The sequence below is a fragment of the Eublepharis macularius genome, chromosome 17, assembly GCF_028583425.1.
Source record: "Eublepharis macularius isolate TG4126 chromosome 17, MPM_Emac_v1.0, whole genome shotgun sequence".
Lineage (NCBI taxonomy): Eukaryota > Metazoa > Chordata > Lepidosauria > Squamata > Eublepharidae > Eublepharis > Eublepharis macularius.
The window spans coordinates 8,997,883-9,003,882 of NC_072806.1; positions in this window are offsets into that span (position 1 = coordinate 8,997,883).

Below are 6,000 nucleotides of genomic sequence, written 5' to 3' on the forward strand. Positions count from 1 at the left end.
AGGAGATTTGTTCTTTGGGTTAAAGACCCACTAGAAACACATAATTTCGCTATGATAGAGGACCAGCAGTTCAAAATCTAGCTGAGTAACTGCAACGGATGAAGCAGCAGGCTGCGCGCCGCACGATGGCTTCGTACAATCATGTGCGTGCGTTGACGACTCAAGAGATGATTTAATTAATTTATTTAAAACATTTCTGCCCCGCCTTATCTCCTTGGACTCCATGTAGCTATTCCCCATTCTGAAATTTAACTTCTAGAGAAGGAGAATGCGAAGCCTTGGAGAACGAGAAACAGCATGCCTCACTTTTTTTTAAAAAAAAGGTATCTCTCAAAAGCAAGAAGAGGGAATGTGGTTTGGCTGGTATGGGAACCAAAAAATAGGGGATGGTTGGAGTGCATCTTAAAGGATTTCTCTCTCTCTCTCTCTCTCTCTCTCTCTCTCTCTCTCACCCTGGAAGTCTCCCTTTGGAAAGGGTCTGTGGCTGAGAGCCAAGCTACAAGTGATGCCTGACACAGGTTGGACACTTGTCAGCTTCCCTCAAGTTTTGATGGGAAATGTAGGCATCCTGGTCTCGCAGCTTGGCTCTCCATTGAAGTTTACAGAGCAGCAGTTTATGGGAGGGAGAACATGCTGTCGGGAGGGGAGTGCAGGCGTCGGGCTCTCACCGGGCGCCCCCCTTCCCCTCTGCTGGGTGTGTGTGGGGAGGGTTTCTGTAAACTTCAATTAAATGGAGAGCCAAGCTGAAAGACCAGGATGCCTACATTTCCCATCAGAACTTGAGGTAAGCTGACAAGTGTCCAACCTGTGTCAGGTCAGGTGTCACTTGTAGCTTGGCTCTGAGTGGTAGAGCGCACACTTTATATGGAGGAGGACAATCCCTTTGGTCTCTCCAGGTCAAAGCCTCTTGGGGAGCAAAGAGCCTTGCAGGAGCTAATAGTAGAGTTGCGATCCTCCAGGCAGTACCTGGACATCTCTTGGAATTACAACTGATCTCCAGGTCACAGAGATCAGATGGTTGTTCCAGGTTTTCTTAGCACTCACATCCTTCTGCCTTAATGGCAACCCTATTTCTGGAGTGAATTAAACCCTGAAGAATGACCGTTCTAGCATCTGACATTAACAAAATGTTAACAAGTTATCCCCTGAGAGGCAAAAACAGGAACTGTGATTTACCAGAGACTAGATAATAGGGACTATCTCTAATAAACAGAAGCATATAGGATACACCGCAGCAATGTAAGTTATTACATAAGCAAACAGCCCTGACCTAGATAGCTGGGATAACCTAAGGGTTACTATTGGGGGCAGGATTAAAACATTATTAAATTTGATACTTACCCAAAAGCTATGCCTGGCCTCTGTTCTGAATACTTTTGAGCTGGGCCCAACTTACAACAATGGCCCAGATTTAGGGCTGCCAGGTCCCATGGTGGAGGTGGGGGATATCCTGCTTCCACCCTCTGCCCCCTGCCACCACTCACCTGGCTGGTGGGGGGAGACGGTGGGGGAACAGGTGCATTTCCAGTGCAATATGGGAGTGCTCCAATGTGGGAGGGCCCGAGACAGTGCTCCCGTGCTTCGCACCAGGTCAATTTGGACCCCAAATGGCCCACTTGACATTACTTGACATCACGTAATGACATCATTTCTGGGAGTGACATCATCACAAAGGGCCCGGGAGTGCTCCCACACTTCGCATCATGCCGATTTGGGCTCCAAGCAGGCCATTTGGTGCCCAAATCGACCTGGTGTGATGCATGGGAGCACTCCTGTGACGATGTCACTCCCAGAAGTGATGTCATCATGCTGCACCGGGAGCGCGAGGGAAAAACGAAGCTGAGTGCTGGGTCCCTTCTTCCTGCCGGGAGGGTAAGGGGTCCTGGCAACCCTATCCAGATTAGCTCTGTCTCACCAGCTCTTCAAATCTATGCATGGTCAGTCCTAGTTAGTACTTAGAAGGGAGACTGCCAAAGAAGCAGGGCTTTTTTTCATCTGGAACGCGGTGGAATGGAGTTCCGGAACCTCTTGAAAATGGCCACATGGCTGGTGGCCCCACCCCCTGATCTCCAGACAGAGGGGAGTTTAGATTGCCCTCTGTGTCATGGTGCGGAGGGCAATCTAAACTCCCCTCCGTCTGGAGATCAGGGGGCGGGGCCACCGGCCATGTGACCATTTTCTCTGAGGGCAACCCACTGAGTTCCACCACCAATTTTCCCAGGAAAAAAGCCCTGCAAAGAAGTATAGGTTTGCTGCACAGAGGCAGGCAACAGCAGACCACCTCTGTTTGTCTCTTGCCTTGAAAACCCCGTGGCATTGGCTACAACTTGACAGCACCTTCTACCACATACAGCAAGTGGCACAAAGCTGTCTGGTGTATGTCGTCCTTGGTACCCTCCAAAGCCGTGATCTTTGCCTTGGAGGGCTGCTGATGTTATGCACAGAGTGCCCCCGTTTTCCTCTGCAAACTGTTGGGAGTGTATATTACTGCCTATTTCTTCTCCTTTGGTATTTGTATGGCAGCAGACTTCTATTGAACTACGTCCCCCAAATTGGAACAAAAAGGAAAACCTGATACCACCAAGACCCTTCCATGAACCTGAAAGTAAAATGAAGCAGCTGGTGAATTTTTAAAAGTGGTTTAAAAATACACAAAGCCTTCCAGGGCCGCCGCTGTTCAAAGACCAATCCATATTTTCTTAAAAGCGGCAGCACTCATTCTTTAATATAATTTGCACCTCATTACTTTGTGACTCACTGCGAACAATCATTTCTCTCTCTCCCTTCTCCAGGCTCCCCACCCTGCCTGCAGCTTTGGCATGGATGTAGACTTTATTTTGCTTCGGATGCCTCTGACCTCAAGAGAGCATTTTAAATGTTTTCGGTTTTCAGCACAATTAACACACAGTGAATCTGACGCTCTGATGGAGTACGGAGCCTGAACTAGCAATTTCATGTCTCCAAGCTGAACGTACCTTTCCAGGCAACCTACCTGAGACTTTAGCCATGTTGGGCTGTAGTAGGACAGTATGATTCGGGTCCAGTAGCACTTTAAAGACCAACCAGATTTCCAAGGTGGGAGCTTTTGAGAGTCTTTCTACACAAGATGCCTCAATGAGTGTTCGTCAAGATGCAGTGTTAGCTGGGAAGCATAGTTAAAAAGACAGAGTCCACGGAGATTGCTCCTTAGAGAGTTTGTTAATTTCACCTTTCCGGTCTAAAACTGTGAGGGATGGCAACCAGAGGGCAGCGAGGAATGGAAATGGGCTGGAGCGGCCTTCCAGAGCTGGGCTTGGACCTGGGGAAGTTCTAATGGGTTGACGTTTCCCTTCTGGCATTTCACAGCCCCTTCACACAGCTCCAGTGTATAGCAAAGCCTTTGCCCTGCCGCCAGCTCTGTCTTTTTAAACTACCCTTCCTGACTACCATTGCATCTCCCAACATGTTCTTTACATGTCAGATGTCTCGTGCAGAGAGACTCTGAGAGTCAAAGCTCCCTTGGCCCTCAAATGCTCACGCTTTGGAAATCTCGTTTGTCTCTAAGGTGCTGTTGGACCCAAATCTTGCTCTGCTGGAGACTGTTTGCACACAGGCCTCTGAGCGCTCTTCTTCAGCTATGGAACTGCATCAGGCAATGCAAGACCTCACAACGAGTGAGTAGTTTGAAGATCCAGGATTGGGCCTGGTCTTGAAGAAGGATTAGGAGCCTGGGGGATTAAGAGTCTATGTCATTTCAGTCTCCAGAATGCTCCAGATTTGGATTTCAGCATCAAGGATCAAGGAATTACTCATAAACCTATTGCAGTTAACCTATTGATTTCTGGTTTTAATTGACGTCTGTTTTAGCAGAGTTTCCCCCATCTCTGTGTTGTATCTATAATAGTATTTTACCCAGGGCTTTTTTTCTGGGAAAAGAGGTGGTGGAACTCAGTGGGTTGCCCTCAAAGAAAATGGTCACGTGGCTGGTGGCCCCACCCCCTGATCTCCAGACAGAGGGGAGTTTAGATTGCTCTCTGCGCTGTGGCCACGTGACCATTTTCAAGAGGCTCTGGAACTCCGTTCCACCATGTTCCAGCTGAAAAAAAGCCCTGATTTTACCTAATTTTTATCTTATTTAATGAGATCTTTGTACTCTTGTGACGGCCTATGGCTATACACAATAAACTCTTAACTATGAACCACCATAACATGACCATGGCCAGTTTTCCTTGCTAGGTGAAACTTAAATTTCTGAGCTGGGTGTTAAAAAGAGGAATGAAAAAGAAGCCATTTTGCCATAATTAAGAGAAAAATCCCAAAACCCAGACACCAAACCCAAAGCTCTGCAATTACGGGGTCGAGCTACAGGTGACGAATGACACTTGTGAACAGACTCGCGTGTATTCCTCCCTGTTCGCTTGCCCTCCACTTGCACTCCACTACGTGATCAAGTGGAGCGCAAGTGAAGGGCAAGTGAACAGGGAGGAATACGCGTGAGTTTGTTCACTTGCCAGGCAAGTGTCATTCGTCACTTGTAGCTCGACCCATGGTGCAATCCTAAGAAGACTTACGCTGGTCTAAGCCCATTTATTTCAGTAGGGCTTAGATTGGATTCACTCTTCTTAGGATTGCACTATTAGTGCCTCTGGACTGTTAGTGTCAGGAATGCAGAAGCTGAATAAGCACCAGGCCAGTATTGTAAGTTCAGAAGTCTTTGTGTACTCATAATGAACACTTTTCTCATGTTAACATCAAGCTTCCTTCAAGTAACCCCTAAGCACCTTGCTGAACTAGCTCAAGAGGTGCGGGTAACTTCGTACTACCAACGTTAAGAGTGACAGTAAACTTGAGAAACCCACCAATGGGAATCTTCATCAGACTGAGCTGGACAAGTTAAGTGGGGAACTTTGGAGCACCAGAAACTTTGCTCACCACACTGGTGCTGAACCTCAGCATTCGTGTAGGTTTATGAAGTGGCTTGAAAGCCTCTTTCAAGATATGAACCAGGATGCATGTCAGTAAGTGTCAAAATAGAAAAGAGTCCAGTTGCACCTTTAAGACAAACCAACTTTACTGTAGCATAAGCTTTTGAGAACCACAGCTCTCTCCGTCAGATGCATGGAGGGTATGAAGAAACTGGTCAGATATATATAGGTGGGGAGGGGAGGGGGGAGTCGATGCATTGTCAGTAGCTTCTGACAGTGGGATCAGTTTGTTTCTGATAATGAAATCAGTTACTTCTGATAATGAGATAACCATTCATAGTCGCTATTCAATCCAAGTCTGACTGAGTCAAATTTACATATGAATTCCAATTCAGCAGCTTCCCATTGGAATTTGTTTTTGAATTTAAGTGTCAAGCTTGTCTCTTGCTCTGCCTCTGATCTGGCTAAGCTCCTGCTACGAAATGAAAAATAACACATCCCAGAGTCATGTGCAGGGGTGCAGATCAAATCTGGAGCACCCTTTCAATACTCTGCACTTGGTGCCTGCTGCCAGGTGTATATATACTTCCAGGTACAGGTGTACATAGTAGGGGTAAGGAAACGGGGGGAGGTGACAATATGCCTATGAGTGTCAGGCACTGGGGATCTTGACCTGGAGGTCTACCAGCCAGACTCTATGCCGCTGTGACAATTTGCTGGAAGAGGGCATGCTATTGTCTACCTTTGGGCTCCACCAGTGGAGCTGGATAGAAGGAAGTACTGCAGCTATGGATTCAGAAGCCTAGGTACCAAAAGACGCTCATAGGGTTTCACTGGACTGTACAGAGCTCCAGACTCAGCCATGGCTCAGTGGGAAAACATTGTCTTGGTATGAAGAAGGTCTTAGAGCCAAGCTACAAGTGACGCCTGACACAGGTTGGACACTTGTCAGCTTCCCTCAAGTTTTGATGGGAAATGTAGGCATCCTGGTCTTGCAGCTGTAATGGAGAGCCAAGTTGTAAAACCAGGACGCCTACATTTCCCATCAAAACTTGAGGTAAGCTGACAAGTGTCCAACCTGTGTAAGGCGTCACTT